The sequence below is a fragment of the Myotis davidii genome, unplaced genomic scaffold (assembly GCF_000327345.1).
Source record: "Myotis davidii unplaced genomic scaffold, ASM32734v1 scaffold210, whole genome shotgun sequence".
NCBI lineage: Eukaryota > Metazoa > Chordata > Mammalia > Chiroptera > Vespertilionidae > Myotis > Myotis davidii.
In genome coordinates, this window is record NW_006282396.1 from 2273642 (window position 1) to 2285001 (window position 11360).

Consider the following 11360-nt stretch of genomic DNA (forward strand, 5'->3'; position numbering starts at 1 on the left):
GGCCGCCTTTGCCCTGCCCCCCAGCTCTTAGCTGCCCCCTGGGTTTCTGATCACTGTCAGTGGCAGGGGGCTTCTTCCTGCTTTCCCTTTTGCCTCCCTGAATTGTGCCTACATATGCAAATTAACCGCCATCTTTGTGGCAGTTAACTGCTATCTGAGTTGGCAGTTAATTTGCATATAGCCCTGATTAGCCAATGAAAAGGGTAGCGTCGTACGCCAATTACCATTTTTCTCTTTTATTAGTGTAGATAGACTAGAAGCCTGGTGCACAAAAATTTGTGCACCGGCAGGGGGGTTGGTCCCTCAGCCCAACCTGTGCCCTCTCACAGTCTAGGACCCCTCGGGAGATAACCACCTGCTTGCTTCGGCCCACTCCCATCGTGGCAGAAGGCAAGCCCAATCCTGTGGTATCTGCCCCGTCTGCCCCCGTCACAGATGGCAGGCCCGGATCCCGAGCTGGGACAGCCAGCGGCTGGGGATCGCACTGCCACCAGCCCCAGACAGGGCGACGCGGCGGGATCTGCCTGCAATATGCAAATTAGAAGCCATCTTTGTTGGCAGTTAATTTGCATATCACACTGATTAGCCAATGGGAGGCGTAACGAAGTTACATTCAATTACCATGTTTGTCTATTATTAGATAGGATGGGTTTGATTTTTAATTCTGTTAAGAATCATTGCAGCTATGTTTAACAAGAACAGCCATCTGAAATTGTCACTTTCCTTTATGGACTTGGAATGAGGTTTATAATAATTAACTCATAAAATTAGTTAAAAATGATTTTCTTTTCTACTATTTATTTGTTTAATTTAAAATATTTTACTTTTAAAATTGTCTTCTAATCTATTCATGTTCTTCCTGGTGACTCACCATTCTATTTAAATTAAAAAAAAAAAATTCAATCACAGTCCAGTAGGTGTGGCTCAGTGAGTATTGACCTATGAACCAGGATGTCACGGTTCGATTCCTGGTCAGGGCACATGCCCAGCTTGCAGGATTGATCAACAGTGTAGGACATGCAACAGGCAGCTAATCAATTATTCTCTCTCATCATTGTTACTATCTCTTTCTCCTATTCCTTTCTCTCTGAAATAGATCATTCAGTATTATTTTGTATTAGTTTCAGGTGTACAGCAGTTTGGTTAGACAATCATACACTTTACAAAGTAATGCCCTGTTATTTCAAGTACCTACCTGGTACTATACATAGTTATTACAATATTATTGATTATAGTCCCTATGCTGTAATTCCAGAACATTTTAATCACCTCAAAAATAAACCCAATTTATACATAATAATAGCCACTCAATTCTTTGGTAATGTGAAAGTAGTCATAGATAACCCATTAACAAATGGCTTTGTTTGTGTATGAATAAAATTTTATTTTCAGAATGGCATCCCAGGATGCAGGCAGATTTGCTCTTCAGGCCTTAGATTACCTATCCCTGACTTATTGATATTTATAATAAAGTCGGTGTCTACAATGTTGTATCATGTTCTATGACAGTTATTCTCTATTACAGTTTGTGTTTTCTTTCATTTTCCCTACCAGGTTACCAAGTGTTTTGTCCTTTTACTTATCCTTGTAAAGAAGTAAATTTTGATTTGATATGCTTTCTCTATGTGTTGCTTCTCAATTTGCCGTATTTATGCTCTGATCTATTTCTTTTACTTTCTTTGGATATAATTTACTCTTTTAGATTTTAGGGGGTGCCTAATATATTTTATACTGTTCTTTTCCAATATAAGTGCTCAAAATTATAATATTTCTTCCAAGCACATAGAAGAAATATGCATAACATATTTTAATATGACATTTTACAATTTTATTCAGTTAGAAATATTTTCTAAAAGTTTTTATCATTTTTCTCTTTGAATAATGAATTGCTTGAGTTGCTTCATTTGAAAGTGAGAATTTTTCTAGGTTTAAAAAAATAATTCTAATTTAAATTCCTTATAACCAGAGACCATCCTCTGCATAATTTCAGATCTTTGAATTATTTTATTTTATTTTATTTTTCCCTATCACCATTTATCTCCCTTATACTCTCTTCCACTTCCACACCCTCCAACCCACAGTCACAGCACTGTTGCCCATGTCCATGAGCTCTTTATGTCTCTCTCTCTTTATTTTAACCTTTGTTACTCAATCTCTCCATTTCCCCTGCTCCCCCACCCCTCCCCCAAGAAGTTACTTTATTGTCATGAGATTGTGCAACTTTATCTTGGTGTGAACTTGAGATTCTTGCATAAATTCAGTGTTCAATTAATCTTTCTACAAGATGGAGTAATTCATAAAGCATATCAATAATTACAAAAGGGGTTGTGAAAGGATCAAAATTCAGGTAAATATGAAGAAGAAGAAAAGAATAAAAAGTCTCCAGATGAACATCATGTACATAAAACCTTTGAATCTCATGATTGATAAACTAAAACTTCTAATTTACTTGTGATTCACTCGGGAGTGCTTCAACCTAAATTGATTCTTAATAAACATAAATACTATTTTACTGACAAATCCCACTTCTGAGGCAAGTGCCAGAGTCTCTGTCACATTTTGAATAATATTTTATTGCTATAACACACAGAGACAAGATTAGATGGTAAATCGATTTCTCAGTGCACTTAACTGAATTTTAAATTCACTTCTATGATATATCCCACAGTGAAGTGTGACCAAAATAATCTGGCTTTATAGAGACCAAGTTTATAAATCATTTGATAGACATTTTCTTTAAAAGCAATCTCTAATTTGTTATTTACCTATATGATAGGAACACTTTGTGCCCAACTCTCTGAAAAGAAAAACATTAAGCTTATACTTTTTAATGTGTAATTGTACATAATTAGACCATTGAAAATATGCATCACATAAAATTTAAATCCACCTCCTTTCAAACATAGTGAAATATTACTTCACAGCATGCTTTGGAGTTAATAGGAATAAGTTATGGGATTTTTATCACACTAACAAATTGTATAACATTCACAGTAACAATATGCTAACTGGAGAATTTAAGTCTTAGATTGTTTTAAAATGTAATGATGCTTTTTAACAACTCAACAACATAAAAATGGGATGCAAGAAAACAATTGATAGGAAAATTGTAAAATTTTCCTTCACATTCAGAGGTTTTGCAGGTAAATTCTATATTAGTTTGGCTTATTTTTTATTTGACTTTATCAAAAATAGAGTCAGATACTTAACTGAAACAATTAAAATAAAATCCTTAACCTGAGGATCAGAAATGTGTATGTACCTGTGTTAACTTTCTAATAGGAAGAAAACAGTATTGCACTAAATAAATAAGGAGAAAATATAAATGTTACCTCTAAGATTTTAATAAAATGGAGTGATAATTTGGAAATGTCAAAGAAGATAATAGACTATACATCCTAATAGAAAGAAAAGAATGTCTTCAGAGCAGACAGCAGTTGAACAAGATGGATTCTCAACTCTCTCTTCCAAGGTTACATATTTTTTCTACAGAAATTTTAACAGACTACTACTCTGCCACTAAGAGGATGAAAATTTTACCCTTTGTGACAGCATGTGTAGACCTGGGGAACAGTATGCTAAGTAAAATAAGCCAGGCAGAGAAATACAAGTAGTACCGTATGATTTCACTCATATGTGGAATCTAATGAATAAAATAGGGACACTCAGAGATGTGATGATTTGGGGGGAGGGGCACGTGGAAGTCATAGTGGAGGTAGAGGGCATAGAGGGGATAAATGGGTGGTGGAAAAATAAAACAAACAAACAAACAAAAAAGAATAAACTGCTTTTAGAGCGGCATCCACAGAGGACACAGAAGGTGTGTATAGGCTCTTACTTTTGCAGTTTAACAGTCATTCTTTTTCTTTGACCCTCTAGTTTGGGGGGGAAAAAACAGAAAGTAAAGAAAAAGAAAAATGTAACTATTCACTGTATCTCAGTAATGCATAGTGTTTACATCCATCTTAGTAGACAGAACACCCTCTTATCTGCACTTCCTTTTGATACAGGATAGAACTCTAACTAGCTTGAAATATCAGTGAGTTATGTACTTTCTTATGAAGCAATCAACAGATTGCTGATGCATGACTTTTTTACTTCATTATACATTGGTCTTTTCCTTAAAGTTTAGCATTAAAACAAATTTGTTTGTAGTGAAAGTTTACAGTGAAGAATGGGGTGGGGGCAGTAAAAGGAAAGGCATTTTCATAGACCAACCATAATCCAAGGGCAATCTTATGGAACTCTCCCTCCAACAGCACACTAATTTGAATCTCAGCTGATATTGTGTAACAGTTATTCAATTTAAGAAAAATATAAGTTCATTTTGATAGAAGAAAAAAATCAAAAAAGGAACTATGTTTATGTGTGGCAAAAATGTTTCATATTAATTGCTTCAAAATAAAAAAAATGTTTTATATTAATTGCCTCAATTATTATTCATGGTGTCTTTTGTCTGTTGGGCTTTTCTTATCTTATCTAAAAGAAGTACAGCATTTCCTTCAGTGGTTCTTAGGCAAGAGAAGGTCGCAGATACATATACTCTGAAGTTCAGCTGTCCTAGAACAATAGCCTTCTAAACATGCCTCTAAAGCAGGGGTGAGCAAACTTTTTGACTCCAGGGCCACAATGGGTTCTTAAACTGGACTGGAGGGCCGGAACGAAAGCATGGATGGAGTGTTTGTGTGAACTAATATAACTTCAAAGTAAACATCATTACATAAAAGGGTATGGTCTTTTTTTTTTTTTTTTAGTTTTATTCATTTCAAACAGGCTGGATCCGGCCCGAGGGCTGTAGTTTGCCCACGGCTGCTCTAAAGACAGATAATAGGCAGGCCAGCATAATAATGAAATTGAAATAGTCCCGGATTGAAATTGAAATAGAAATTTCAAGTATGGGCCTTCCTAGACAGATGTAAGCCACCAATACTTTTGAAATCCATTGACAAAATCTATTAGTATGATGGCAATTATATAACTTACTTTTCTAAAAACAGAAGCTCTTATTTGTAGTGTTAGCCAAATATTCTCAATGATGTTGTTTTTAAGCTAGCGGCAAATCACTGACCCAGGAGGGGAAATGTAAATACCTTCATTTATATAAATGCATGTATTTATTTTTATAGCATCCTAGACGATAGAATACATATCCTGAAGAGTATAAATAATATCAAAAGGTAGTAAAATAATTAGGAAGTAATAAGTCTTAGTGTTGGAAGGTTTGCTAATATAAAAATGATTCATTATTGCCCTAACTGGTTTGGCTCAGTGGATAGAATATCGGCCTGTGGACTGAAGGGTCCCAGCTTTGATTCCAGTCAAGGGCATGTACCTTGGTTGCGAGCCCATCTCCAGTAGGAGGTGCGCAGGAGGCAGCTAATCAATGTTTCGATCCCATCGATGTTTCTAACTATTCCTCTCCCTTCCTCTCTGTAAAAAAATCAATAAAATATATTTAAAAAAAAATAATTCATGCCCTAACTGGTTTCGCTCAATGGATAGAGCATCGGCCTGCGGACTCAAGGGTCCCAGGTTCGATTCCAGTCAAGGGCATGTACCTTGGTTGTGGGCACATACCCAGTAGGGAGTGTGCAGGAGGCAGCTGATCGATGTTTTTTATGCAATTTATTTTTTAATAATCACTTTGAAAATTTTCTGAAAATTAAAAATTTGTTTTTATGAGCCAGTACAAGTTGACTCCAGCAGACTATTGAATAAAATTATTTCTTTCATATATATACATGTTTTATGTATGCATGTCTTAATTCAAGCTGCTGTATTATAAAAAATTTATAGTAGTTAGCCTTATATCTAAGATCTCTGATGTCAACTAATTTATGGAAGCAAGCTAACTACCAGATACAGAGTTCAAAACAATGGTTATAAGGATACTCAAGAATCTTAACTGTCTGGCTTTGGAGGGAGGGTAGGGGAGGGTTAACAAGAGCTTCAAGGATCTTAGTGAGAACATCAAAGACATGAAAAGGACTAGTCAGAAATTAAGCATACACTAACTGAAATAAGGAATAATTTACAAGTGATCAACAGTAGAGTAGAAGATATTCAGAATCAAATCAGTGATTTAGAATATGAGGAAGCAAAAAACATCCAATCAGAAGTGCAAAAAGAATAAAGAATCCAAAATTCTGAAGATAGTGTAAGGAGCCTCTGGGACAACCTCAAGTGTACCAACATTTGCATTATGGAGTGCCAGAAGGAGATGAGAGAGAGCAAGATATTGAAAACCTATTTGAAGAAACAATGATAGCAAGCTTACCCTACCTGGTAAAAGAAATAGACTTACAAGTCTAGGAATCCCAGAGAGTCCTAAACAAGAGGAACCCAAAGAGACCCATACCACAATATGTCATAATTAGAATGCCAAAGTTTAAAAACGGAGAATCTTAAAAGCAGCAAGAGAGGAGCAGTGAGTTACCTACAATGGCATATCCATACGATTGTCAGCTGATTTCTCAACAGAAACTTTGTAGGCCAGAAGCGAGTGGCAAGAAATATTCAAAGTGATGAATAGCAAAGAACCTACAATCAAGATTACTCTACCCAGAAAAACTACCATTTAGAACTGAAGGTCAGATAAAGAGCTTCCCAGAGAAGAAAAAGCTAAAGGAGTTCATCATCACCAAATCAGTATTACATGAAATGTTGAATAGTCTTCTTGAAGAAGACCAAAAATATGAACAATAAAATGGAATAAACACGTTTCTATCAACAATTGAATATAAAAATTAAAATAAATGAACAAGAAATCTGATGAATAAAATAAACTGATAATAAAATAGAACTAGGAGCATTGAAACATGGAACAGACTGACGAATTGCAGATGGAAGAGGGGAGGGAGCAGGAGGAGATTAACCAAAGTATTTATTGCATATATGCATTGCCTATGGACACAGATATTAGGGTGATGAAGGCCTGGGGTGGAGCAGGAACCAGGTGGAAGGGGGCATCAGGGAACTTGGGGGGACATCTGTAATACTCTCAACAATAATTTTTTTTAAAAAAATAGTAGAGTAGTCCCCCCTTATCCACAAGAGATACATTCCAAGTCACACACCCCCAGTGTGACTTGAATAGTACACACCCCCTGAAACCATGAATAGTACTTAACCCTTATATACTGTTTTTTTTTTTTCATGATAAAGTTTGACTTATAAATTAAGTAAGGTAGGAGCAATAAGGGTCACTTGAACACAACTGCAATAATGAGACAGTTGATCTGATAACTGAGACAGTATTAAGTAAGCTCAGCGTGGATAAGGTAATCCTCCTGGCAGGACAGAGACAGTCGATGAATGATTTTATCAAACTACTCAGAACAGCATGCAATTTAAAACGTGTTTGTTTATTTCTGGAATATTCCATTTAATATTTCAGAGTGTGGTTGACCTTGGTCATTGAAACTGCAGAAAATGAAACCACAGATATAGGAGACAACTTATTTTCCTTGGGATCCTTGCTTGAAAGCTTAGGGGATTCTCCTTAAAGCTCCTTACCAAGACCTAGAGACATACCAAATCCCCAAATCTCCACTGTGTATTGACACCTGAAACTAAATTTAGGTTACCCACCTCCACATGACATAATTCTTTTAATTTTTAGATGATTGTGAAGTATGGTAGCAATCATCTCAGGTAGAAACTATAGTTTAACTTTAACCCTGCTGTTTGGCTTCTGTACTTATTTGATTTGTTTAACAATAGAAAAGTTACTTTGATTTTCTGAATTGTATAGATCATCCCATTCAATTGAATGCCTTATTGATTGTAATGTGAATATCCCATTGATTATGATCTTATTGGTTTTAGAAAGCACATTCCTCTGTACCTGGGAACCAGGACAGCACAATTATCCCAAGACCTGAGGTTTCCAGATAATGTTTCCCTGTCAACTCAGTGGTCCCAAGACCAGAGGGCTCTAGATAATGTGTTCCTGTCAACTCAGTGGTCCCAGATAATGTGTTCCTGTCAACTCACTGATCCAGAGACCCAAAACTATAATTAACATGCTTAATTCTGTTTCTGTAAACTCCTTTTTTTTTCAAATCAGGTTCCTCATTCCAAACCCTGGGATGTAATCAATACCTTTGTGATTTCTGCCTGTATAAATCTGGTGCTGCGGCCATCTTATCATTGCGAGATTTGGGAGAGCGAAATGCCCCCTCATAGTCCCAGATTGCAATAAATTTGACTCTTTAATTCGACTTCTTGAGGTGTTTTTCTGTGATTCGCAGGGTACATTACAGCAATTGTTCTGTCCCAAATTCCTAGCTGAGGTCTTATCTGGTATACTGTGGTAAAACTCTTGGCAAGTATCCATTTACCCCAAATTTTTAAAATGAAACGAAATCCTCTTCATTTGTTCATTTTCTACTTGACATTATTCTGTTCTGAAATCCCCATGTGAAGAGAAAGAATATCTTAGTAGATGGACACGGTCTCCCCAACAAGAGATGAGAATAGAAATCGATCTTATTTCTTTTTTCTTCTCTCTCTCACTTTATTTTACTTTATTGATTTCCTTCATGAAGTCTTTATAAAAATATGACTATAGTGTTCTCTGTGACCAAATGTCATTCATGAAGTTTGATTTAAGAAATGAATCATGTCATCAAAACCAAACTCTTAATTTTATTATTCATTATATATGGAGAGGAAGGCAAAGATCAGAAAAGTGAAATAATTTGTCTAAGGTTAAATAAAATATAACATGTGACAATGTTTGAACCCAGTTATTCCTGGCTTTAAAGCTCATCCTACCATCAACTCCTTTTAGTTCTGTATTAAATCTCAAAATTAAATGATCAATGGAAAAAGGGAAATATTCATCCCCAAATACTCCTCTATTTCAGTGGATCAAAATCAAAACTCAACAAAGAAATTGCAGGTACTTTCATGGGGGAAACAGTATGTAAGACTAAAAATTTAAAATAACGCTGAGTAAATAAAATAAATTGATTAAAATAAATTCACTAAAAAAATTAGCCAATTTAACAATTATTCACAAGAATTTCTCTATTATTTCATCATCCAATTCAATCATATATGTGCAAATTATATATAAAGACATGGCCTAAGACAGTATTTTTCAAATTTTGGACATTGTCCAAAGTAACAAACAGATTTTATGTCATGTCAGACTACATCCTCCTTCCCCCCACAAAAAAGAGAAGTTTTGCAAAGCAATACTTAACCCTGTTAGATGAAATTTCACTCTCACCATATTTTATCTATTCTATTTTATTCACTCGATAATACTGTTCTAACCAGTTCAATTGGTTTGAAAATCATTTATGTAAGGTATGTAAAACTTAATAGTTTGGGTGACATTTTTTACTCCATCTTTTTAATTGATCTTAAATAAATGAGGTCTGTATCTTTGGTTATGTCATTTCACCAAATCAGAGAAAAATGGATTTAAAAATTCTACAAATTATGTAGTGTTAGTTTTCTATCTGTAGTTTCATTCACATCCAAATACAGTATTACTTGCTTATACTTCTCTTAAACAATCCAGCAAATTCACTCTAATTTTTGATAGTTTTTCTTGATATGCAGTTCTTCTGTTTACTGAGCAGAAATCTTACTCTTTGAAACTTTTATTTTTTCATCCTTGATCTGAACTCTGGGGTCCCATGGAACTTCCACAGGACAGCTTTTCAAATATTTGATAGCTTCTCAAATATTTGAAGAAATCTTTCCTCTGCCTGTCTTCCAGAATGTAAACATCCCAGGTATTGAATATCTTCCTTAGGAAACTGTCTTGAGTATCATCATTGTCCTGGTCATGCTTCTTGGAATTCACTCCAACTCATTTATGTCCCAGTTAAAGTAGTTTGCATGACCTGAACACAAGCCCTAAGGCTTGTTTCTTACTAGTTCACTCTAACTCTCAATGTTCTAAAATGCAAAACATTTATTCACAGATTGCTTTGTATTTTTAATCTAGCTCCCCTTCTACATGTGAGAAATTTATTATGGTACATAAAATATAGACCTCAACTCTACATTTAGAATTGCTCTTTTGGTTATTTTTAAATACTGTATGCAGAAAAGAATCCCTGGCTGCTCAAAGGTGATAGATCATGTCAGCCAACACCCATCTTTCTTCAAACCATGTGCTTCAATAGGATTTATTATATGCCTACATCAATCTCTTGGTATTTTTTTAAATGTTGAAAACTAAAACTGTAAACAGGAATCATTTTCTGTTCATTGAAACTTACATTGTAGATGGATATTTAAAATAGTGACTTTCATTTTCTCCTTTCATAAGAAAACAATAAAAATACTCTCTCCACTCTAGTTTTCTGTGAAGAGGGTGTGGACACAATGGATCTTTTGTGATTGGGTGTTGCTGCATAGTGAATTGAACTGAGAGATAATTGAAAGAATGAAAATAAAGAAATTAGATTAGAAAAATTAATCCAACTAAAGAGAGTAGCTAGACCTGTAATATATCACTTATTTTCATTTAACACTGATTTTTGAGTATCAAATTGTGTAGTTTCTAGTTGGCATGGCCCAGCTTTTATTTTGTATGTAGAACTTTGCTTACTAATAGATAGCACCATTTTCAGGTAACTGTCTGTTAAATTAGAGCCTTAATTTTATGAATTTATACTGTCCTGAGGTTGCCATTATACTATCCTTTTACAAGAAAGTACATTTTAATTTGGAATAGGTTAAAACATAGTCTTTTCTTTCATCTAGCCAAAATTAACTACAGGATTGCACCATTCTAATGCCTTTTCCAAACTAATTTTTCCCCAACTACCAGTTTCACATTATATAATTTAAATGCCACTGGATACAAACAGAACAATTAAATAAGCATTGGAGTGAAATTGGATTATGGCAGTCATAGGCTTCCATAGATCAATACCAAAAAGCAAAGCACTAGTTTGCCTTAATGGATGAAGACTCCATGAATCTATCTCAGGTTTCCAGGAAGGAGAGCAAGGCTGAAAAAAAAAAAATGCTTAAGGTTATGCATAAAGAAAAAAAATGCAATAGTTTCTATGTTCTTATTTAAAAAGAAAAGGACAGTTTTACTGGCACAGAGTAAATAGGAATAAATGTTAGTATACTACAACTAGAGGCCCGGTGCACAAAAATTTGTGCACTGGGCGGGGAGGGGGCGTCCCTCAGCCCAGCCTGTGCCCTCTCACAGTCTGGGACCCCTCAGGGGATGACCACCTGCTGGCTTAGGCCCACTCCCCAGGGGATTGGGCCTAAGATGGCAATCAAACATCCCTCTGGCAGCCCGGCAGCCCTTGGGGGATGTCCACTTGCCAGCGGGGAGCAGACCAAAGCTGCATTTGGACATCCTTATTGCTGCT